Genomic DNA, 26,364 nt, shown 5'->3' on the forward strand with positions numbered 1-26,364 from the left:
TGATTTAGTCAGTTAAAATAGAATTTTTTCAGTAGTTTGATCTAACTGAATATTCTGTGCTCCCCTCAAACATGAGAGTAACAGTAGTTAGACTGCTTCATGTCTTACCTGAACAAATATTGATCAAATTCAAAGTTATTTTGAAAAAAACCAAACATGCTCTTTCTGCAGAAATACCTAAAAAGATGGAAATATGCAAGCAACATGGAAATCTCCAGTGAATCTGTGCAAAAATACTTTTTTAGAAACATCTCATAACTTATAGACTATCTGAAAGAAAAATAAGGAGCTTATTTTGATGAAACCTAATATTAAATAAGGTGGAATTGCCAGCCTTAGGTTTTTTTTTTTTAAAAAAAAAAAAAGAGAACCTGAGGGTATCCAAACATGGACAAAACCAATGTGAAAGTGATGTGATGGAGAGAAGCAATTCATGTAACTGAGGAAAACAAACCAGCATGTTCACTGTCAGCTGAAAGCCAGTGATGCTGGAAAGAACAAGACTCAGTGGCATCGCAGGGCACAGCAGAGTTTCCACGAGCGCATCAGGAAAACAATAACAGAAAGAAAAATGCAATTCTGGGCTTTTTGCTCAGTGACAATGTTTGTAATAACAAGAATAGATGCTTACAAGTAATATAAGTGTGACTTCATCCTACTATGTTGCTTGGACTGATTAGGATTATTTACACAGTTGTAATTACTTGGTTCAATGAAATAAAAGGAAAAAAAATAGGAAAATATAAGATAGGCATTTAATTGTGAACATATTTGTTAACCGTTTTAAATGAGGCATTATTTACCTCAAAAGTAGTGAAATATTTGCCTCTTTATAGCTTAAGGCCTTAATGTATTTGTTGAGATCAGTCCTTCTTTGCCTTGCTGATAGGAGACTATGTAGCGGATGTTCTGAAATATTTTCCATTTCGATTTTGGATGTTTCTAATGAGAGGATGTAATTGCTTTGATAGTAGATGCTTATATTTGTCGTCTTTAGATATACCCATATTTGTGAAATAGCTAGGTGTCCAGCGCTGAAACAGTAGTTCTCCCGTGCAACTATGCCACTCTATTTTCTGTAGAAATCATGCTGTCAGCCAAACAGGATTTCATTTTTAAGATAAAGAGAGGAGACTGGTGCAATAACATATGACCACTAGAAGGGGTCATCTGGTTAGTCTATGGTTGTTACTGCACATGAAGGTTGGTTTATAAAACCTGGAATACTAAAAAAGCTTTCAATTTCTGGCTGCAGCCATTGTTAGTTTTATGTCAGTATGCTTTATGTCAGGCAGCCCTAGCATGCAACCTGCCCTTGGAAGAAGCTCAAATCAAATGGTGAAACTTCCACAGAGCAGGAGAGAAACTAACTGTGCAATTCCTCAGGTAGTACCTTTCCACTTGTTTGGAGTGATGCATGAAGATAAAACAATAGGCCTTAGTGATGTTATACAAAAGAGTCTTTGTATATTATTGGTTGTGACTACTTTGACGCAAAATAGTACAGCCATAACGTTAAAGTATTAACCTGACTGACTTTTTAAAGAAATGTGTGGCCACTATGATGTCTGACAACATGACTAAAGCTGACTGTTTTTGTAAAATACCATTTATTGATCAAGTTCTCTGAGAGTATTACCTCCTGTGCAATCTCATTAAATAAATGGTGTAAATTTTAGTTCAGCAATTAAACCTGCTAAGTAATCTGGTAAAACACAGCATACTTACTCTCTGAAGAAATAACAGATGTATTGTTCTTATACTATTGGTGAAAACTATGAAGATGCATCCTTCTAGAAAAGTTACTTATTTTTACTTCCTTTCCTGAAGCTGTTAGAACAGTATATAAAAACCAATCACGTAAATTACATAGATTGAATCTTTTTTCATTTATATTTCTATGTATATGAATGACTACCCTTAGGCAAGAAACCATTTGAAGAATATCATTGAAAGATATTTCAGTTCTAATCATTGCAAGACTGAAACATGAGAAAGAATAGCAAAATAGAAGCAGTTTTGACCATTGTGGTCCTCAATGATCCTGCAGCGGTACTGTTTTTTGTTTTGTTTTGTTTTGTTTTGTTTTGTTTTTGTTTTGTTATCTTTTAAACTTTTCCGTGAAAAAGAGTCTTCTACCTGGAAAAATCTTGTAATGAAAGCAAAAGGTAGTTACAAGTACTGCCCTGGGGCTCTCACTTTAAGACCTACTTATTGCTTTAAGCAGCAGAAGATGAATATCGAAGGAAATTTTTCTTATTTGGATCCTTCCAGTGTGCTTCTCTGCCTTTGAGATATTTTGAAATAACTTTTATCAATTTTGTGCTGGGAGCAATCAATTGTTAATGGGTGAGTCTTGGCGTCAGCAATTTAGAAATGCTATAACTCTTAGCTGGTAGTAAATGGCACAATGGCTTCTATCAAGTGTCTGTGAAGTGACGCCCAGTAGAAGAGGAAGGGTAATGCCAGAGGTGCCCTTATAGGATTGGAGAATGGCTGCATCCAGTTTTGACAAGTTAGGTGTATGTGTTTCTAAAGACATGTTCAATGACAAGTTCTTTGAAATAGCCCAGCTTTCGGGCAGCGATCTGATCTTTTTCAAATTATCATCACTACCTCCATTTAAAATATGTGCTTACGAAAGTATATTTTAAAATTAAAGATGCAATGTAGATTTGCAGAATTATTATTTTAAATGCAGTGAAATCTCTATAATAGTTCCTAGAGTGAATTGTAATGATCAGCTGTACTACATAAAATCAAGCAGAAAAGAGACTGCAGTGAAAGCACATGATTTCCCAACTTCAGCACAAGAGGTTGCTGAAGACAATACGTTTTTAATTTGTGTATCACACAACAGTTAATCAAGCATGCAGAAATTTATGAGTAGAATAGAAGATAGTCACTGTTTTAAATCTTAAAAGCCAGAAGCCTTTAATGTAAATTAAACAAACCAAAAATGTCATATGTATATTGTGCTTCTTCCCTCCTTTGTAGACCTCTGGCCTATTCAGCCTTAGATACCCAGCCTTACAGAAACCGGATAACCTGAAACAATTTAGAAATCCTCTAGAAATAAGCTTTCTCTATAAATTCGATACTAAAAAAAAAAGTATTTATTTTATTGCAAGCATTGTTTCCAGATCACTTCAGTTGATAGAAACAGAACTGTATGTATGGTGAGTAATTATAGGAAATTAATTAAAGACAGAGTAAAAAGCAAAAAGCAGGGCTATTTTCAAAAGTGAGAATCATTACCTGATCAAAGATAAAGGAATAACAATACAGTACAACCCAAATGAGTGAAGATAATAATCTAGGTCTTCTCTCTGATCTTTGTATGAGCCTGGTAATAAATTAACTTGAGTGACAGGGTATAGTGAGGCCAAAGTTAATACCCTAGATCCATCATTAGAAAAGAAACATTTTGTTATCTGCTAAATTGTCTTTCCAACCAATTAGCCTTATCAAAATTTCCTGCTGAAAGATCTCGAACTTTTTTCTCTATTTATGATGCTCTTTTTTTTATATAATAATGCCTACCACCCCAACTACTTGGAAGATGTCCTTGAATTATTTCAGTAAAATATTTATTTCAGTAAAATATTTGTTTCTGTAAATACTGTAACATAATGGTATAAAGAAGTGAAAGATAAACCAGCTGCTACTTTTTTTTTTTCCACTACAAAAGAATAAAAGAATATACAATTGCAGTTTTAGGCAGGTTTAAATAAAAAAAGTAATCTTTTTTTTAAAAGTACAAGATTAAATTTATGTTTGATTACCAAGTACACTACAGAATTACAGAATATCAGGGATTGGAAGGGACCAGGGCAGAATGGATGATACAACAGCAACCAGTAACAAATATTACCTGGATACAAATTCCTGTGCAATTAGTTTCCCTTAGTATTTAATTCCTTCTCTCAAATAAGTAGCATTTTGTGCTGTTCCTTCCCACAATGTCTGTTACTCTTCTCAGGATTTAAGGCTGCAGATTTTTCATATGGGCCATTAAAGCCATTTTCATGTTCACGTTTCATTTAGTTCTTTTCCCCTACTTTAGAAATTCATTAGAGACTGAACATCTGTAACAGCCTTTCCCCTGGTTAGATTCAGTGTGTTCCTTCCCAATGAGTCACATTTCTTTCTTGTTTCCTAACTTTTTCTTTGGCATGTTGAGAGTGTAGTTGCATCCTTGCCTCTTTTCAGCTTTATATGACATTAGATATCCTGGAAGTGATTTATCCCAGCTCATTCTTATCTCCTTCAGTTTGTGATTAAGGCATGAAAAGTTTGTGTAGATGTGTGGCATGTGGGGACTACAACTAGGGCTCTGAAAAAGTCAACTTAGTGGCACCGAACTATGAGAGCTGTTCAAATAACCAGATTGGTTATCCCAATCTGATGTGGTCTCATCTCAAGCTGTGTGTTCAGTTTGGGTGTCACAGTATAAGAAGGACGTAAGACATACTGCCACAACATATGAAGGACAGTCAAACCCTATAGCCTGAACAAGGATATAGAGCAGGTATGTTTTTATTAGTGATGTGCATATGTACAGGTGCAAGGGGGATAGGTCCCCCAAACCGCAAAGCAAAAGTGTGGTACAGATATAGGCCAACCTAATACATAATCAGTTGTTTCCCAGAATTCAGATACATATTCATTAGATTTCTGAGAACCCATTAGCATGCGGTCCCTTCCCCTGATACGTGCGTATTGAGTCATGGGGGTCTCCTCTTGGTAGTCATGGGATGAAGAATCATCATCTTCCTTACAAAGGCTTATAGTTTTCCTCGCTCGTAAACTCTTGACCCTGTGGGAGGGGCAGCCCCCCGATTGAGTTCTAACTTGCCTTGTGGACATCTTATCTGTTACTTACCAAATGTCCTTCAACTGTTCTCAAAACTTTTATCCTTGTCCTCCACCTCCACATTGTTCTAATCCCAGCTTGTTGCAATCCTCATTCTTTTAGCAACCTCTGCACATTTGCTTCTGTAAATTATCTTCTACCCTTTGTTTCTGTGAACCATCTTTTACTCTTCAGTAGCACAATACATTCAGAGGGCTATGAAAATTGTGAAGGGTCTAGAGTGCAAAGATATATGAGGAGCTGCTGAGATCCTTGGGTTTCTTCAGCCAGGAGCAGCTGTGGGGAGGTCTCATGGTGGCTGTAAATCCTGATGGGGGGAACACGGGAAATGCTCATCTCTTTTCTCTGGTGATAGTGACAGGACCCAAGAGAATGGCATGGAGCTGTGTCAGAGGAGGGTCAAGTTGGGCATTAGGAAAGATTTCTTCACCAGAGAGTTGTGGGCATGGAACATGCTGCCCAGGGCAGTGGTCCAGCCCCAAGCACTGGAGTTGAAGGAACATTTGGGACAGTGCTCTCAGACATAGGATTTGAATATTGAGTGGTGCTGGGTGGAACCAGGAGTTAGACTCGATGGTCCTTGTGGGTCCTGGAATAGTATATGATTCTATGGTAAGCTATAAAAGAGAGTTCTGAATACCCAAGTCTCAAACTCTTTGCATGATCAACAAAACCTGAAGCAACTTGTCAAACAAATTTCATGTGAAACTTGAGACTATTTTCTGATATAACAGGTTGTTCTTGTCCTCAGTAATCTCAGTATATTAAAAAAATGCGTACACAAGGAGAAATTAATCTGTAGTCTTCTCAGAAAAGAACTGTGCCTCCTGTGTTTCTTGTTTTGAACCTTAAAAAACTTCTGGAGGCCAGGAAGAGTCATAGTTCTTTCCTTTTCAGGTGACAGCAATTAAAACAACAGAATATAACAGATTTTCATAAATGAGTCATTTCTGGGGGATTAGCAAACATTTCAGTGCCTGGGGGGTAGGACTTTTTTTTCATACTACTTTTCTTTACATGGTGATTACCCTGCATCTGAAACTTAACGTTTCTTTGATTATTTTAGGTTGTCTGGTTTTCAAAGAAAAGCTTGTGCAATAGTCTAACTTCCATGGTTTTAATGAATTTTGGCTATGATTGATTGCTCTTATTTCCACGATCCAGAGTATTTGTAAACAAAGTAGGCAAATAAGCCCCTCCAACCCCACCCCAACATACATGCATACGTTCTGTGTGTCAAGCAGGTAAGCCTTTTTGTAATATCTTTCTATAGAATTTAATAAGGATTAAATTGAGTGGTCTATGCAAGTTCGCTGGGATTCTGTAGTAGTACATTCAAAACTGATGAGATTTAATGAAGGATTGTCATTTTTTTTTAAGTTTTAAACCTCCTTTCCATTATAAAATGAAGTTATAAAATGTAGTCTGTTTTTTTTTTTTTAAAAAAAAAAACAAAACTAAAACAAGACCGTTCTTCCTAAAGTTATCAGATTTTTTTTTTTTTTTTCTCCTATGACAATAGTTTGCCTTTCAAATGTCAGTGTTATTAGACGAAGTAACTCATGACCTGGAGGTTTAGGTGTCTGAAGATGTGTGTGGATGTTTGGAGTGCGTTGACTTAGAAAGAAAAGCAGTAAAGTGTGGGCCACAGAAGGAAAAGTTTTGATTATTTCCTGTCTCAGTCAGCAAATAAACTTGAATTAATTAAACTAATGGTTTTCCATCATGCATAATGCTTTAGCAGAACTCTTCTTGAAATATATTTTACAAATATTTTCTATACCAGAATTGTGGCAGCAAGTGTATGTATACTTATGTTTACAAACAAGGAACTGGGGCTGCCTAAGGTAAAAGAAAGAAACTTCTAACTTTACTTGAAAGAAACTTAAGTTCGATTTTCAATACCAGATTAATCAATTTAAGAGCTGTTCGGACCTTTAACAAGAATTGACTCACTAGATTCTATTTATGATCTTCACTCAGCTGAAAGTGTTCTAATGCCTTCTATTTTGCATACTCTGGAAAACAAGCACCTGTATAAGTTGGTCCTGAGGACCTGAATATCAGTTATTTGAAATATAATGTCATATAGAAGAATCATGTACCTTAAAATAAAATGGCATTAATTTTAATATAAAGATATTTTGTTTCCTGTATTGAAGTCTACATTCCTACTGCCTATCTGAGTATTCTTTAGTATTCTTGGAGATCTGTGCAATATCAATAAAGGAAACCAGAGTTTCTTAGTTTACCACATCCTGAAAATCTCCTGGCTATTCAGCTAATTAGCTGTCTCATATTCAGAGACATGTGGACCACATACATACATGCATGTGGAAATCCAAATACAGTATAGTATCTTTTATTTTCTCATGTCGGGCAGTATTCAAAAGAGAAAGAAGTTGAACGTTGCCATTTAATTTTCTCTCTTTTGCCATCTGAATTGCCTGCAGATGGATTTTTGGAAAATGCAGATTGTGTCTAGGCTTTAGAAATTCCACCCAGGGCAAAATAATTTTTTCAATTAGATGAGTTTGGGCTGAAGAGATAGGGAGAAGAAAAGATTAGGACCGGAAACAAAATGAAGAGCTCTGGGATAAGCGTGGGAGGAAACAATAGTTTGAACTGAGAAGAGATGCAAAACGTGAATGTCAGAGACTTCAGAGAAAGCATGTAGAATTAGTATTTCATGGTTGGGCATTATTCTCCCCTCTCCTAGCATAATAGTTGTCGCTAGAGCCTAGGAGAAAGTGAACAGGATTGCTGTCCTCTGTCTTCCCTTTCTCCCAATCCCTCTTTTTATATATGGTACAAAATTTCTCTCTATATAAAAATATATATATATTTATATATATATATATATTTATATATATATTTTTATATAGAGAGAAATTTAGTACCCTTTGTGTCTTGATTGACATGCTCTCTGTTTCTATTACTTTTGTACCATTAGACTTTCAGTGCTTATTTTACCTCAGCTGCCACTGAATCCTTTTGTCTTTCTACTAGCACTCTACTGAATGTCCTTATTCTTACATATTTTATAATGATCCAGGGGTCTTAGTTCTGCCATTTAATCTGTCACAAAGTTGGTTTTCTTTTTGTTGTTGTTTCCTTTGCCAGCAGTTGAATATGATTATGGTAAGGTTTTCTAAACAACCAACTTTGTTCTGAGCGAAATAAAATACTTTTCAAAATCAGCCTGCAGATCGCTTCTCAGCCTGTCATTACTTTCACATCTGCTGCTGCTGATAGAATCTTCTGCATTGGAAATGCATGCCTGAACCGAGAGCTGAACACAAATGGCAAGACATAAGGAATTACAATGAATGCAAAAGAACAATAAGAACCATTTTCAAATACCATTTATGAACTCGATCCTGCAAGCTGCTTAAAGGTTTCAGGGAGCAAAGGGCAACCTGTGTCTCTGAATGTAACCTGTGGTTTTCTTCTGCAAGGCTGAACTCTCTGCTCATTTGCTCATAGTTGTATAATAGTTGTTTATAAACTATATTCTTAGCTGTGATGTCAATCCACCAGCACAAGTTACTAATATGTTTTCTGTCATAGTACTAGATGTTTCATAAATTATGGTAATATCAGTTAGGAGTATCAATATTTAATTTCGCATTATCTTTTCTATTGTAAGTCTCAGCTTTCATTGTGGTTAGCATTGCCAAAATTTAGGTGGAGATAATGTATTCTTTCTTTGCAATCTGCTTAAGACTTATTTGTGTGTGTGTGTGTGGGGGGGGGGGGTATGTAACGAACTGCAAGAAAAATGTTTTGCCTCTGGATGTTGGCAAATGATTATTTTCATCAGGCCAAATTCCAGTGTCTTCCAGTATGAAGATCTATTGAGATCACCATCATTTTTATCCAAAAGGTAGCATTCACTACTGAAAATAGTCACTTAGATATTTTTATTATTATCAACTTCCTTATTGTGATGTTAGGAATTAGGTGATCTTCAAGGTCCTTTTCAACCTAAGGCATTCTATGATTCTGTGATTTTGTGATCGTGAAATGCTAGAAGTGAAGTGCTCTCAAAATGTTAACATTTCTACAGTTCAATTCTAAGTAGGTTTCTGGTTCCAGTTGTTTCCCGTGTGCAGTTGAGTATAGTTCAATTCCTGACAGAAGTTAAGTGTTGAGTGGTCTGGTAGTTTGTTAACCTTTGTTAGCCTAGCAAAAACTGTGTATGAAGAAATACATTAATCAAAATGTATGCTTTAGCTCAGACTCCTCCACTGGCTGTCAGATGTAGAAAGTTCTGTATGATTTAGATGCTTTTGAATTCTGAGTTTAGGAAGCTCTGAGTGTCATTTGAATTGATGATATTATCATTTCAATTTTTCAGATGTCAGAATTCTACAGATCATTTACTGCAGAGATCTCTAATGTAACACCCCCGCCCCCAATTTCTAATTAGCCTGAGTTTAGTCTAATTTATTCAGCGAGAAAGTTATTCACTGTGATGTGATAAGCCTATGAATATGTCTGCACTGTCAATAACTCTAGATTATGCTTTTCAAAGGACAGAAAAATTATCTGGAAGCTCTGAGGGTGTAATGTTTTCTGCTCATGTTGCAAACAGTTTTTTGTACTAAGCAGTCTGACCTGCTTCATCTATTGGCTAGCAGGCTAACAGAGCTCTTCAGTTTAGTTTTGCTACTATGAAGTATTAATTCCAATTGTAAAGATCTGCATAGGCTATCGAAAAAGTCTGTTGGATGCAATAAGATGGGTATCAGGAGAATGTTATGTTGGACCATGGAAGTATGTGAAGGGGTCAGAAGGGACCATAAAGTGTGTTTCTGTGAATAGCGCTCTGCTTTTGGCCAAAGGCAAAGTCTCACCCTTGGGTCTCATGTTGATCTATCGTTGTCACATCAGAAAGAAGGAATAATTCATTTACAAATGGACAAGGCTGCTGAAGCAACTTTAAGTCTTGTGTCTCTGTATTTCTATACTTTAGTTGTATCTTTTGCATTCTTCCAGTTTATCATTGAGTTTGATTAAAATGATTTCAAAGGAAAGACTAGGTTTTAATTTTGTTACCAGTGAAAGGTCTTGTTTTGGAAGTATGATACCTTGTTACTAAAATCTAAACAAAACAATGTGACTGTATAGTCTACATTCACTGTCCTATCTGTTTATGTTACTGAAAATTTAGAGATACATTTTAAAAGTAAAGTCAGCAAGAACCAGGCTGAGTTTTTTGGGCTTTAAATTACAGCAAGTAAATAGAAAGAGTACAAATAAAAGAAAAAAAAAAATTAAAGTTCTGGAGTAAAAAAAAAAAAAAGTCTCTCCAGAGACAGTGACAGTATCTATAATTGGTAATGCTGGTGAAAGCACTTACACTCAAGGAAAGGCTCAAGCTGGCACATACTTCTATCCTCATCCAGCATGATAAAAGATAAGTAAATTGGGATTTTTTTAAGGTCACTTATTTGCTATTGATCAAAATGATACATGAACACTGTCCATTTGATGAGTGGAGAGATATCAGTGGAAGGAAAAGAAATCAGCATGTATCTCTCAGATTTCTCTTTGTAAAGAATGATGCACATGAATGAGAAATGTGTAGAAGCAGAAGAAGAATGCACCCAGAAGTTCCCAGAGCAAAGAGTTACTCAGGTTATATTATTGTTCACCTATGCTTTCTCCTTTGTGTCTCAAAACTGCCTGGGATTTCCAGTGCAAATTTGGCTCTAGATCCTAAACTAAAGAAATAGGCATGTTTGTTTCCTGAATATAAAACTACATAATCATTCCTTAAAGGACTGTTCCACTATATTTAAGGTTAAGATCACTGAATTCAGGATGCACAGAACTTCTTACTTCTGGAATTCCTGGCTTCTTTATGCCAAATTTAAAAGTCTAAAGTCTCTGTTTACTGTCATTCAGCTGGACCATGATAAGGTAAAAAAGTGTGCCCACAAGAACTTCATGAGGTTCAGCAAGCCCAAGAATTATGTGTTGCACTTCAATTGGGGCAATAACAGATATAAGTACAGACTGGGGAGAAGGACTCATTGAAAGCAGAGATGGACTTAGGGATCCTGATGGAAGAAAAACTGGATATGAGCCAGCAGTGTGCACCTACAGCCTGGAGGGGCCAACTGTGTTCTGGGCTGCATCAGAAGAGGGATGGCCAGCAGGGAGAGGGAGGTGATTGTCTGTCTCTACTCTGCCCTCATAAGGCACCTTCTGGAGTACTGGATCTAGACCTGGGGCCTCAGTACAGGAAAGGGATAGAGCTGTTGAGTGGATCCCGAGGAAGGCCACAAAGAGTGTCACATGGCTGAAGCACCTCTCCTACAAAGACAGGCTGAAGGAGCTGGGCTTGTACAACCTGGCGAAGAGAAGACTGTGGGGAGACTTCAATGATGCCTTCCAGTACTTGAAAGAAGCTTACAAGCAGGAGGGGGATGGACTATTTACATGGTCTGATGGTGACAGGACAGGGAGAATGGTTTTAAAGTAAAAGAGAAAGGACTTAGATTAGATATTTGGTGGAAATTTGATACTCAGAGGCTGATGAGGCACTGTCACAGGCTTCTCAGAGAAGTTGTGAAAGCTCCATTTCTGGAGGCATTCAATGCCAGGTTGGATGGGGCCCTGGGGATCCTGATCTAGTTGTTGGCAAGCCTTCCTTGGCAGGGGCGTTGGAATTAGGTGATCTTCAAGACCTTTTCAACCCAAGGCATTCTATGATTCTGTGGTTGTTTTACATAAATTCCCATCTGGAAAACAAACAACCAAAAGAACACTCAAAACCCTAATTAATCAGTTTTTCTTTGAGAGATAAGTAAACAAATCCACATTTGGAGTCAGAAAGGGTTCAGGTCCTCAAATGTACAGAATAAGCTTTTTTTTCTGCATGTACCAGTCCAGACTTTTATGTAGATTGACCTATGAGCTGGTCAGCTATCAGATAGCCAAGAAGGCATTCATCTAATAGTTTTTGCTGTTTACGATTAGATGCTCTCAGGCTTTATAAACTTCTTCAAGAAAATGTGCAATTGATTGTGTACATCTCTTGCCTGTTCTCCCTGACTATTTCCCTGATCTTTTGCTATCCAAACCTCAGATTCCCTTCTGTCTTCAACTTTATGGTACTATTGAATTGATTACTTACTAGAGTGGTGCTTCCACATCTGACCCTCATTGCCTCCATGAGAAGTACTGAGAAAAAAAACCTGTGTTACAGGACAATATCTGTATGCTCTTGTTATTGGCAATACATACTTAGGCACACATAAATGTGAACAATACCTGGAAGGCTTTTATTTATAGCTTCTCATCTAAAGACAGAAAACGATGCTTCAGAAATATCACAAAATTGACATTTATTATTAGCTTTTTTTTTTGCTAGTCACATTGATGAGACAATCACCATTTTGCCAAATATTTCAGTCATGTAATAAAATATACTTGCCCTAGAGAGTTTGTTACCTATGATTTCTTATGGAGATTTTCAGTCTTTAGAGTTTTGGTGATAATTAATGAAAGCAAATCTAGAATATCTAAATCCAGTATTGAACATTTTTTCTTTGAACCTGAGAATTTGAAAATAATAGAGGACTTGTAACCTTGTGATGTTACAGCAGTGTCTACGCATTTCAAGATATATTTTTTATTCTAATTGCTTATTTTTTATTATTATTTTTCTTAATGCATGACCTCCTACCAGAGTCATGGTAGCACTGTACTCAGTCTTGGGCCTTTGGCAATAGATGTGGGCCTTAATTTCTAAAAATTTCTAAAAGCAACCATTGAAAGTGCTTCCGGGTTTATACCAGGCATCAGAAAATTAACAAAGCACCATACCACATAGGCTTGAGTCTCCTTACCTGAAGTCCATATATCTGCTTTTCCTCTTACATATGTTCCAGAAGAAAACACCTTTCCTCATGCTTCATTTAGAACCTCAATTCACTTATACTGTATTTCTTGCTCTTGCTGCCATCTATTCTAACATGTATTTCCACTGAGAGCAATGTGGCATTGATTTGTTTTCAGATGCACAGACTGATGTGCAACTCAGATTGATCTAAAATAAATTCTAATATACAAAGGTTTTACACTAACTAAAATTGCTGGTTCTTTTCCAACTAATTCTAAACTGACTGGCCATTTAATCAGAAACTGCAGCAATCTGTAATACTTCTTTGTGATTTTGTGTTTAGTTAATTTGCTAGCAGATATATTCCACAGATTTGAAAGTGAGGTTGTAAGAACAGCCATGTCTGTTACACGATTAAATGCTGCGCTCTTAGTATTTTGTAAGACATCCAAGTTACTGGATATTGAATTATAAAGCCCTTTAAAAATACAAACAATTAAAAATAAATGAGTTATTTTCTTTTTCTTTGCTTGATAGCTCTTTCCTGCTCCTGTTAACAATCAGATAATAATCCTGACAGTATATCAACGTTCACTAAGTAGATTTTCCAGTTGGAGTTACACCAGTGTATTTCAGATAGGGGTCACATCCAGCTGTGGTTGTTATGTATACATGTTAAATTTATATTCTTTAGTTTACTCAATTTACTGTAATTTGGTTTGGTTTTGGTATATTCAGCAGAGATTGGTTTGAGTTTGATCTGGTTAGGTTTGGTTTCATCTGAGATTTGCAACCATCACAAGAGGAATAAACATAGGCACCTTTAGTGAACAGCTTACTCCAAAGATATTAGAATTAAGTAGCTCATAGAGGGAAAAGGAACAGATTAGTAATGGGAAAATGGAAATGAAATCTATGCTTTAGAGTTCAGTAAGGAAGTAAGAACTGAAGATAGCCAACTTTGCAGAGGAGTTAAAACTAAAAGGATGTTTTCTCTCAACTATATGCAGAAAATAAGGAAGAAGTTGTAAAAAATGAAAGAAGTAATGGGATTGCTATCTAGGAAGAAATTAATGAAAATCCTTGCTTGCCTTGATATTCAGTAATAACGGAGAACATGGAACCAATACAAAATGGACTGTAAGGCAGATAAAAGAAAGGGGAAAAGTGATACACAAGGCAAAATAAAAGAAATAGACTTTTTTTTTTTTTTTAGGTCATTTCCAGACTGAATGTGTCTGTAAGATGGTGAGTAAGATAGAACTTACTACCCGGGGTGAAAGTAAGGATTGAGAGAGGAACACGGTCACTGTCTCCATTTGTATCATGTGGTGGGAGTAAACAGAAGGAAGGAAAGTAGATAGCATTACTGCCCCAGCAGCAAATGCACGTACATACAGACTTTGAGTGAATTCAGCCTGAAATTCTAAGATTTTTTAGCCATTAGAACCACGTAGTTTTTCATTTTCTAAATTGCAGTAATGTGGCTGAAGACTCAACTAGGTTTGTCCTGGAACTTCATTTCTGTGAATGGGTGGATCCTCACAAGATATGTTTTGTTCTCAATAAAATTCCTTTATTATGACCTAATCTTTCTTTCCAAGAGGTTTCTATGGTTATCTGTAAAGACACAATCCAACAGGTTTGTAAAGATTTTACACCTCCTTTCCCTTTAGTCAGTCAGTTGCAGATGTTAAGAGGAGGTAGGTGATAGATGTAGAAAACAGAAAGGTAAATCTTGTTTCTGACAGTTGTCCTTTGTTCATCTTCGTCATAGTCAGTTCAACACTCTTATGGAGTATAGGCTGCAGGAGCTACAGCTCTTTTGGAGTTAAAGGGTTCAGTACTTTTTGGTTGATGTCATTACTTAATGTTCTCTTGAAGAATAAAAGTTAAGATTGTCTTTTTTGAATTGATTTCTTTTAACATCTTTTTAACATTTTTTTAACATTTTAACACCATAGAATGTGAAGATGATGATTTGTGGCATTTTGAGAGCTTTATAATAAAAATCTGCCAGCATTTCTTTTTGCTGAAAGAGGAAGAAAAATCTGCTTTCTAGGCTCTCAAATTCAGTTCTGCAAAAAAGTTGTTAAAACTTTTCTAAAGAATTAAGTATGTTCTAGATCTTTTAAAGTGAGTACTTTCAGAACTTGAGATAAATAAAAAAGATAAGTAGAAAAAGCAGAATTGAGATTTTCTGCAGAATTTTTCTTTTCAGTACTGTGTTGTATTTATATGTGAAGTAATTTTTTTAATGAACAAACCTAAACCATCTGGTAGCTTAATACTTGGTTTGTGCCTCGTATCTGTGTACTGGGTACGCAGAAAAACTTTGATTCACATGATGTTTTTCTGAAGCAAATGAGATACACAATGCATAATTCATGATAGTATGTCTTGGCAAAGGATAGCAGTCTTGATCCTGATGTTAGAACCACAACTTTTCAAGAGTTTGTGGCTCTATAGTAGCAGCATGTGTTAAAGTTCACAGAAAAGAGTCTGGTACTATGAGAAATTGTATCTCTGTGTTATATATCTGATCTAAATGTGTTGTTCGAGATATCTGGGCAGCTGTAAGCTGTAGGCCTTCATTTGAAGAAAAAAATGTGGATGGCTGACACATCACTGAAAAAAAAAAAAAATACAAACCTGAAAACCTGCAGAAAAACAATATAATTTCAAAGGGGTTCGTTCTAATGCTTGAGACATGTGAGGAAAAAGTTTTGAGTTAAACACTCATAGCTTTAGAAATGTTAGAAGATAATAGCTTTTGAGTGTAGGGCACTGTACTATGTAAGGGTTTTCCTAGTGTGCAGCTGGACATGCCACTTGTTAACCCTTAGGTTCCTTTTAGATTGCTGAGCACATATAGGACTAGGAGTGATGGGAGAAGCATTTTAGAGTGCACAGTGCTGTGCACTGGCACTGCATTGTGGCTGGCAGATCAGTTCAAGCAATTGTTCCTGCCAGTATAAGTTGTGATTGGTGCTAAGACTACCTAGTGTCAGTTACTGTTGACATAAGTACAGCAGTGACGGATCACTTGTGAGGGTTGTCCTATCTGTTCTGAAAGTGTAGTGCCTTTCACAGTGGTAGAGAGAAGTGAGTGTTTTCTCCATATACCTTTCTAGGATTATAGTTGTTTAGGGTTTTTGTTTGTTTTCAGTTTGTTTCATTCTCCTTGTTCCTCTCCTTTTTCATAATGTCTACTCACTTCTGTAGCAGGAATGCCTATAATAAATGTGCTATTTATACCTTCTCTTAGTTTATTAGTGTAGTGGTTACATAGAATAAATCTAACCTCTCGAAAACAGAGTATTGTAGCAGATCAACATTCTGATTCAGTGTGTTTTAGTGCCTGTCAGTATCTTTTGTTATCAACTGCAATGACATGGTCTTCATTATTTCCTAATTGTCCATAACATTTCCCCATATTCTTCTTATTAACGATAGCTTGAAAAAGGAGTCCAATAGCTGAGATAGTTTAAGTAAAGGATTTACAGGGTTGTCATCGTGCAGTCCTTGCTGAAGAAGGTTATATTACTGATGCTTCTGAACTAAGTGAAGCATGGCACAGCCACCAGTGAACATTCTTTTCCCAGCCCCTCACAACCTTGAGGAGCAATTCCCGAGGCCTATTTAGTCTTTGGCTTCTCTCATGACATTGCTTACAAGGCTGCAAATTAGCTTACTAATTATAGTGAGGGAGAAGGCCTGCACATGAATTCATAAATACCTTTCCTTCTTCTTAATAAAAACCTTAGAATTCATCAAAGTTATCGAATACAAGTAACACCGTGCTTCTACCACTGGAATCGTAGAATGGCTTAGGTTGAAAGGCACCTTAAAAAACATTGAGTTCCAACCCCAATGCTATGGGCAAGGTTCCCATCCACTAGATCAAGTTCAGGACTTCATTAAACCTGGCTTTGAGCACCTCCAGGGATGAGACATCCACAACTTCTTGGGGCAGCCTATTCCAGTGCATTACTGAATAAAAGAAATCCACAAAGTATCTAATATAAATCTGTCCTCTATTAGTTTAAAGCCATTCTTCATCCTGTTACTATCAAACTATGTAAAAAGCCAGTCTTTCTTCTGTTTATAAGCTCTCTTCAAGTAATAGAAGGTTGCAATAAGGTTTCTCCAGAGCCTTGTCTTCTCCAAGAATGAGCAAGCTCAAATCCCTCAGCCTTTATTCATAGGAGAGGTGCTCCATCTGATGCTCTTTGTAGCCCTTCTCTGGACCCTTTCCAACAACTCCATGTCTTTCTTGTGTTGGGCACCCCAGGCCTGGACACAGTACTCATGAGGGCAGAGTAGAGAGAGAGAGTCCCCTCCCTCTTCCTGCTAGCCACTCTTCTCCTGATGCAGCCCAGGATGCCTTCTGGACTAGAAGTGCATGCTGGCTCATGTCCAGCTTTTTGTTTATCAGGGCCCCAAGTCCTTCTCCAAGGCTGCTCTCAATGAGTTCTTCTCCCAATCTGTACTCATATCTCGGATTGCCCCAATCAAAGTGCAACACCTTACACTTGGCCTTGCTGAACCTCATGAAGTTCTTGTGGGCCCGCTTTTTGAGCTTATCCAGGTCCCTCTGGATGGCATCTCTTCTTTCTGTTGTATCAACTGCATCATTCAGCTTGGTATCATTTGCAAAATTGCTGAGGATGCACTCCCACTATCCAGGTCATTAATAAAGGTGTTGAAGAGTACTGGTCCCAAGATGGACTTCTGGGGGACACCACTCATCACCTGCCTTTTGCCTGGACAAAGAACCAGTGACCATAACGCCTTGCTTGTGCCCATCCAACCAATTCCTCATTCATTGAATAGACCACCCTTCAAATCCATCTCTCCAATTTAAAAATAAGAATGTGATGTGGGAACATATCAAAGCCCTTGAAGAAGTCCAGGTGGATGACATCAGTAGCTCTCCCTTAGTCTGCTGATGCATTCATTCCACTGTAGAAAGCCACTAGATTTGTCTGGAATGATCTACCCTTGGTGAAGCCATGCTGGCTGTCATAGATCACCTTCTTGTTTTGAATATGCCTTAACATATCTCTCAAAAGAATCTCTTCCATGATTTTCCCAAGCACAAATGCGATACTCACTGGCTTGTGGTTTCCTGGATCTTTCTTCCTTCATTTCTTGAAAATGAGGGTGATGTTTCCCTTTTTGCAGTCACCGAGGATATCACCTGACAGCCATGAGTTTTCAAATATGATAGAGCATGCCTTGGCAACCACAACAGCCTGTTCCTTCAGCACCCTGGCATACATATCACTGGGCCCCATAGATATGTACATATGCATATCAGGTGGTACATCCCATATCAGGTTGTCTTGAACTTGCTCTGTGCTTACAGTGAGAGGGATTATGTTCCTGTGACCCCCACTTAGAAATTCATGGATGTTTAAGCCATGGAAAGCCTGACTTACAGTGAAGACTGAGTCAAAGACCTCATTGAATACCTCAGCATTCTCCATGTCTCTTAATACCATTTCCACCTTCTCATTTATCAGAGTGGGCACTCTCTCCTTTTGCCTGTCTCTTCTGACTGGTGTACCTGTATAATTCCTTCTTACCATTTTTCAAATCCCTCATCAAATTCAATTCTATCTGTGCCTTGGTTTTCCTGATCCTATCTCTGCACTCCTAAATGTCATTCCTGTATGCTTTCCAGGCCACAAATCTCAGCTTCCACTGTCTGTACGTTTTCTTCTTATTCCTCAGTTTGACCAGCAGGTCCCTCCTCAACTATGCTGATCTCCTTCGTCCTCTGATTGATTTCTTATGCTGGAGGATGGAGAACTCTTGTGCTGTCAGAAACGCATCCTTCAAGAGCTGCCAGTTCTGCTCCATTCCTTTGTCCCTAGGAACAACTTTTCAGGAGATCTCACCAATTACTGAAGTTCTCTTTTCTGAAGTTCATATTCTGCACTTTGCCAGTTGCCCATCTTCCTTGAGATCACAAACTCAACAAAAAACATAAAACCATGACACTCAGCCAGGTCATGGTGAATCCAGACTGCCTTGGTATTAGCCTGCTTAATAAGCAGATCTGCACTGGTGAAAATCAGATCCAGAAATGCTTTACCTCTTATTTGGGAAAATCTTTGTGACATGGCTGTTTACTATTTCTATAGTGTCAAGAAAAATGATTTTCAGGACAATGACTGGAGATTCCAGTTTCTCTTCTGATAGAGTAACAGATTTCACTGCATGCAATATGGCAAGTAATCACTTTCCTAAGATGCCTCAAAGACAATAGTAGTCTTATATTATTTGGCAAATGCAAAAGAATAATCCCAGGAGATACCATCCTTTTCATCCTCTTGCCCCAACTGCTCCTGACACAGTTATTCCAAATCCCACTAAATAACTTCAGTGATGAAAATCTCACAGCCTCAACCTAATTTAGTGCTTAACTGTCTTTATAGTTAAAGAATTTCATAATGTTTAATCAAAATTAAGGCTTCAATTTAAGCCTCTTACTACGTGTTCTATCCCCACTGGATTTCCTGTGTGTAACATCTATGTCAATGTACAACTCACTGTATCCTCTTGCACTTACTGTGAGTCATTTAGTACTCTTTCTCTTCATTTATTGCTTGATCTGTAATCAGTCTCCTTCCCTTCAAATATATGTATGTATGTGTGTATATATATGGGATTCTGAAGGCTAGCGTTTGAAATTCTTCACAAATGATTTTTCTATATTGGACCATTGAATTAAATCTATTTCAAAACAAATTCCTAAGAAAAGAAAATCATAACTTCATTCTTACTCCTTATTTTTTTAGTATGAATTTCTAAATCTTATCTTTATAAATAATGGTTATTAAACTTTAAATTTCTTTTCTTGTGCCATTCAGATTGGGATTGCTGTGAGATTAAATTGTCTTGAGAGGAGATTCTTGTTGTATAGTTCTTAAAGTCGAACATTCCTAAATGACAAGAATTAGTGAATTTCTCTATTAGTTCTACTTGTGTAAATCCTGTCCTTCTGGTAGGCCTGTTTTTTATTTATTATTTAACTCAGGTCAGAATCTGGTACAGAATTGTACAAAAGCTTTTTTTTTTTTTTTACTTCAATTGGATTATATCAGCCATTATGATGTGTAGTGAGTATGTGACAATAAATCCAAATTCAGTGGAATTAATCAATCTCTTTGTAAAACAACCTCTTAATCTTGGTAGCCGTACATGCAACTAACATTAAATTTCCTTGTGTCTTACCCAGACAAACATTAACTAAACTCAGGGTATCAGGCACTAAACTTGTTTAAAAATATGTACCTTTGTAATAGAGCATTAATCGACCTGCGTGCATCCCTCAAAATCTATAGATTTTAAATGTTTTCCTTGCATAAGACATTAATGAGGTACATGGAATAAATAGATCAACGAGGAAGCAATGGAGGGCACTTTTATCAAGGTTGCAGGTGATGCCAAAATGAGGGAGCAGGTAATATTCTGTAGGGCAGTGCCACTATCCATTGGGATATAGACAGGCTAGAAGAGAGGGTCTAGAGGAACCTCATGAAATAGAACATGGAAAAAACCTAGTGCTGCCCTTGGCGGGAATCACCAGTGCAAAGACACAGACTGGGGCCTGCCTGGCTGGGAGCTACTCTTTGGGCAGAGACATAGTGCCTTGGCAGACACAAGCTAGGTGTGAGCCAGCAGAGTAGCCTGGATGCAAGGACAGCCAATAGTGCCCTGGGAGCCATATTCACAAGGGCACAGCCAGGATATTGAATGAAGGAAACACTATCTTGTACTCAGTACTCATGGAATTACATCTGGACACTGAATCCAGTTTAGGGATCCTGGCACAGGGCAGATGCTGAAAAATTGGAGCAAGTTCAGCAGTGGTCCTTTCCGGGCAGATGACAGAGTGTGTGCCTGGTGGGAAGGGGTTGAGGGACTAAGGCTGGTTCAGTCCGAAGGAGGAACAGCTTCAGTGGAGTCTAAGGGCAGACTGAATATTCCTGTGAGGGGTTTACTCAGAGGGTAGAGTTGGGCTCTTTGCAGCAGTGCCTGTTGGGAGAACAAGAGTGAGCACACAAGAAGTGAAACAAGAGAAAATCAAACTGCCTATAAAAGATGGGGAAAAAAATCACCCTCAGGACATTCCAACACTAGCATATATTTCACAGAGAGGTTTTTCATCCTCCATCCTTGGAGGTTTTCAAGACACAGCTGGATAAAATCCTGAGCAACCTGATCTGACTCTATATCTGCTCCTGCTAGGATAAGGGGATTAAACTAGAGACATCCTGGCATCTTTTCCAGCCTGAATCATTCTGTGAATACAAACAATGCAAAATGTAGTCACTGTCATTTTTGAACTTCTTGAAAAATGTGAAGAAAATGCAGTTGCTTCTGTGTTTGCTTTTGGCATTTACTCTAGGCTGAAATTAAATTCTTATTAGTATTGAGAACCTTTTTTGCTTTGATTTTTTTTTTTTTCCATTGATGTAGTGTCCTTTAAAAAATAATTAAAATATTCTATAATAATGCAGCCACTTTTATTTTTCTGTAGATCAATATCCCTCTCCAATTCACAGCATCTGCCATGTTTAGACATTACCCAAAATCATGAAACAGGTTAAGATATCATTTTAACACCTGTACATTTGCCTGAGGTAGGGAAAGATGCACTGTTAAAGATGCAAATGTTATCATAAACAATTGTATTCTCGCTCTGTCTCAGTTACTGTTTTCCTGTCTAGTTCTGAAAAACTTAGTTGAATTGGACTTTGAATCATGTAGGTTGCTCTAAAAGTAATGCCTCCATGCGTTACAATTACATTGTTGCATTACAATATAAAAAATGTAATGGAATATTGGCAGGAAGGTTCAACCTCTACAGCCAACACCTACTTTTAACAATGTGGGCCAACATAATAAAATAGAAGGCATTACTTTTAGGACAGCCCTTATAGGTATCATTCATTTTTGAATACTTAAAATGACTGAATTATATGCCAATTTTACTGTTATTATCACGGCTGTGAAATGGAACTCTCTTTCCATGTCAAAATACAGAAATGTTGATATGGTTGTTTCATTTTCTAGTGAAAGTTTAGAGAATGTCTAGAAAAAACTTAGAAGAGATAGTGAGAAAAAGACATATGGAGTAAATGTGCTCCTCATTAGACAAGACAGGGACTTTCTGGAAAACAGCTTTATGGAATAAAGTCATCATCTGTGCAAAGTGGCAAACAATAAATGGAACAGTTGAGCTCTGAATATTTCTTAAGTTTGGAGTCTTAATATGTTACTTTGAAGTAAGCTAGGTGTATTATAATTTTTAAAAAGAAATTAATGGAGGGCTCTATCACCTGGTTTTGATTAAAAAATCAATTTGTTGATCAAATAATGGAAAAGCGTAAAGCGAGTTTAAGAAACTTGTGTCTTGGTTGTACAGTAGAGGCTTGCTATATTGTCTCAGCATTGAACGGAAACTTTTTAATAAAAATATCCAAAGTTTTCTTTTCTTTTTATCTTGATTTCTTTTACATAAGGGGAGATCAGGTGCTCACACCTCATTCATATCCGCATCACTACTTCGCAAGTCAATTCACTGTATTATCTTTCACTTCAATGCACATTTCATATATTTCTCAAGCACAATACACAACTCTCTCACATGGAGAAGAGCATATCAAAGGAAAAACAAACATAAGCAGCAGAGGCCATCACCAGCCAGACATCACAGTCATTAGTATTGCTGCTTTGCTATCATTTTGTTTTTCTCTGTCTTGTCTCTCCTCCTGGGCAGAGAGAGCACATCTGGCTAAAAAACAAGAGGTTTTGTTTACAGAGAAAAGCATTTCTATATTGGAAATTCCTGTGTCTTTTTTTTCGCTACTGTCTTCAGCCAGCTACCATCTGTCCAACAGTAGTTAAAGGAATGCCTGCAATAGTGTACTGGAGGATACATAATTTACAAATAGTTATTTTTTTTCTAGAAAAGACAAATTAAATAAGGGATACTGAAGTACACACACACATAATCTGCTAGTCTTCAAATCTCATACCTCTTTCAAAAAAGGATTCATGTAATTGAGCTGTTTCTTATTTCTCCATACTTCTGGTCAGGTTACTCTTTTAATACTGAGAAGGATGCTTTGAAATTCTGCAGCAAAATATTTGAACATTTTTGTATATTGTTTATATAAGCAAAGAGAAGTCAAACTCAGTGTCTGTTAGCCTAGAAATTCATGTTAGTAAATACGCATTGAGACTGTGTTATTAGATAAACAGAGTGATGCTTGAATTTTGAAATTGTTGCCACTTGATGAAGCAGTCAAAACTTGTTTTCTGTCATAGATTTGTTTTACCTACATTTACATCTCTGTCTCTAGCTTTAAACCAACCAGAAACCGTGTGCACAGAGGCTATTTACATTATGTCACCTTGAATCTTTTCTTCCTGACAATTTAATGTAATCTGCTTTTCAGTTTCATGTGAAAAGGAGTGCCATATGGAAATATATCACTCCGTGACAGATTTCACTATAATGTTTATCTAGTAATAATACACTCTTCAAAGTGCTGTGCCAGTTAAACTTCTCCCCCTTACTAAATTCACCTATTTCCTAGACAGCAATTCAGGGCTAACATTGGACTCTAATGTTGAGTTTATGTTTGTTTGAATGGGGGATCTGACCTATATTGAGGATAAAACACAGAAGTCCCAGATAAATTACAGTTCATTAATTTAAGTGAGCTGTGATATTATCCCTTCTCAGGAATTTTTTTGACACAGCCATTCCCTGGAAGGATGGGTAGATGTGGAATGGCTTGCCTTGTTCTTCCTTATGCTGGACAGACATAGCATCTGGTAAATATTGTGGAAACACTCAAGTGCCATCACTAGGAAGGAAGGAAGGAAGAAAGAAAGGGAGGAAGGAAAAAAAAGAAATAATATGGCAGTCCTAAGAAAAGGATTGACTTTCATTATGGCATATGCTTTTCACATGAGTTGAGAAAAAATATCAGCTCATATTTTACAGACCTAATAATATTCCTCAGTTTTCAGGTCACATTTCTAATTCTGTGACCATAAAGACTCTACAACAATTAGCAGCATTCAGCTGAAAGTACGAAATTATATGGACAGTGGAAGAGGAAGATATAAAAGTGATTACAAGATATTCTGCAACTGTTTTAGTTCAAGGTTGTTTTTTAATAGGGAAATCCGTGAAATGTATTTCAACATACGTAGCACTGTAGGTTTCCTGAAAGGATGTACTGGACAGTGTTCAGAAAAAAAAATGGAAGGACAGTGGACTATACTTGTTTGTTTTATACATATATTGTCCTTTCTCAGTTGTCTGCAGTTACACCACTGAGATAATTCTTGTTCTTTGCCATCCAGTCAGAATGCAATTACAGAACTGCCTTATTTTTGCTGAAACATATTACAAACTTGTAAAATGTTCCCCTCTTCACACTTCTTTCATTCTTCATCTCACTTCCATTATTTAAAAATCTCTGATCATTGAATATTTTACGCCAGGGATGGAATATTCCATATTCTTAGAAATAAAATGTTTATTTCATTCTTTTACCATTTTTCTTTTTTATTTTGAAATGTTACTTATTTTCTTTCACCTACAGTTGCTCATCTACATGCAGTCTTATTTAGTTTCTCACTTACGGGAGCCAAAGCACATAACCAACAGGAAAAAGAGTTTAAAAAATTTACTTAATTCTAAATATTCATATATCATAGTAGAGGTTTTTTTGTTGTTGTTTGTTTTTGTTTTTTAGAAAAGAGAAAGAAAAGAGATGTCAGATACTCCAAAAGTACTTACTATTTTTATGGTGTTTTTGCTATCTATTTTATGATATAAAAACTGTTATTTAATTTTACCAATGAGCAGAACTTATTTAAAGAGCTTTTGCATCCACACATGATATTGGAAAAGGAACTTGTCTGTCCCCCTTGTTGGGTCCCACCTGCAATGAGCCTTACTGCTGAGTGTGTTATAAGAATGGTACCACAGAAGGTAACCAAGAAGAAAGGAAACCAATGTAACTGCAAGTGCGGCAAACTGAGTTTTTTGTTCGTCTGTGTATATGTAACCCAAAGCCTCGTAACTGACATTCTTACCAGGAAGATCTTCAGTCTTCCAGTTCTTTGACTCTCCCAAGGCATTTTAACTTTGTACCTCTCAGTTACTTGTATTTCTTTATTTTCTTACAAATTCATCTGATAATAACTACTAAATTTTATTTTTTATACTGTGTATTCACATATGAATAGCAAGGACTCAGTGGTTAGGACATATGCATAGCAAGCGTCTGTGTAGATTTAAGATACTTTCCTAATACTGGAGGTGTCATTTGGCTAGCAAAGATGATTTATTGTGATGGAGTGTAGATTTATGTGTTATTGTAACAGTATTTTGAAGCCAATAGAAGCTGATAGATTTGGTACAGTATATTTGAATTTCAAAGGTAAAATCATTTATGTTTCCAAGAAATATGAGCATATTTTAAAAATTATAACAAATCAGCTTAAAAACAAAAGTCAGAATTTGAGCCAAGAACTGAATCTGTCTTTAGAGAGCCAAGAACTGAATCTTTAGATCTTCAAGAACAAAATTGCATCTTACAGTGAATATAAAGTAAAGGAAGAAAGATTTAAAGTAACAGAAGCTCTCTTAGTAAATGAAATAGAGCTGTTTGCTCTTGCTTATACTACCTGCATCTCAGTTCCCAAAACCTGTTCCTCTTAGCACAGTATTTGTTATATTAATTGACTGTGTGACCCTCAAAGTGGTTTGAGGCCGATCATTTTACAGGTGGGTTGTTTAACAAATAGGATTTCTTAGAGTCTGTTCACTGCCTTTACAGTATTTCTGTGTTTTTGTGCAACTGTCTAATTGAAGATTTTATTTTATAACAGTATTTGGCCTGAGCGTAAATCAGTCTTCTAGTAGTACAGTTGCTAAGATATTGAAATGATCCAAATAAATCTTTCATATGGAGGAACTGCCACTGTTCTCATGCTTTAAGGGACTATTTGGGAAAACAGGAAAAGGCAATTTTATCCAGTGTTTTAAAACAGGATCACTTGGAGTAAGTTCAGAAACCTAGAGGAATACTGTTGACTGGAGTGGTGATTGGAGTGTAGGACTGGGGGTGAGGGGAAAAGGCATCTAAGGCATCTGGGCAGGTGATTGACCCCTGACCTGGAATCAGGTGGTGACTCTTCTGGCACCTAGGCAAGAGCAGAAAAAAAGTAAATAATAATGCTGGGAGTTATTCCTCATAGAAGTCGGTTGGAGCTTTCATCAAGCTAAGATTCTGGTTTTGTCTGTTGTAGAATCTTCCACCCTAACGGACTGACCCCTTCTCTCCTGTTATCCATCTCACTATGGTAGTATCAGTTTTACAAGAAAAGATACTGGTGTTCCAGAAGATGGTGTCCAGAAAGTTTCCTGGAGACTAAAAGTAAGAACGGAATATATGAGTATATATTTAACAAGAATTTGAGAACATTTCTGTTCATACACATTTTCAATTTTCTTTAGAGTATTAAAAATTCAATTATTTTTATACATCTATCATCTTCCAGTGGATGGAGCCTGGAAAATTGTGGAAAG

Source organism: Meleagris gallopavo, chromosome 3 (genome assembly GCF_905368555.1).
Source record: "Meleagris gallopavo chromosome 3, MGAL_WU_HG_1.1, whole genome shotgun sequence".
NCBI lineage: Eukaryota > Metazoa > Chordata > Aves > Galliformes > Phasianidae > Meleagris > Meleagris gallopavo.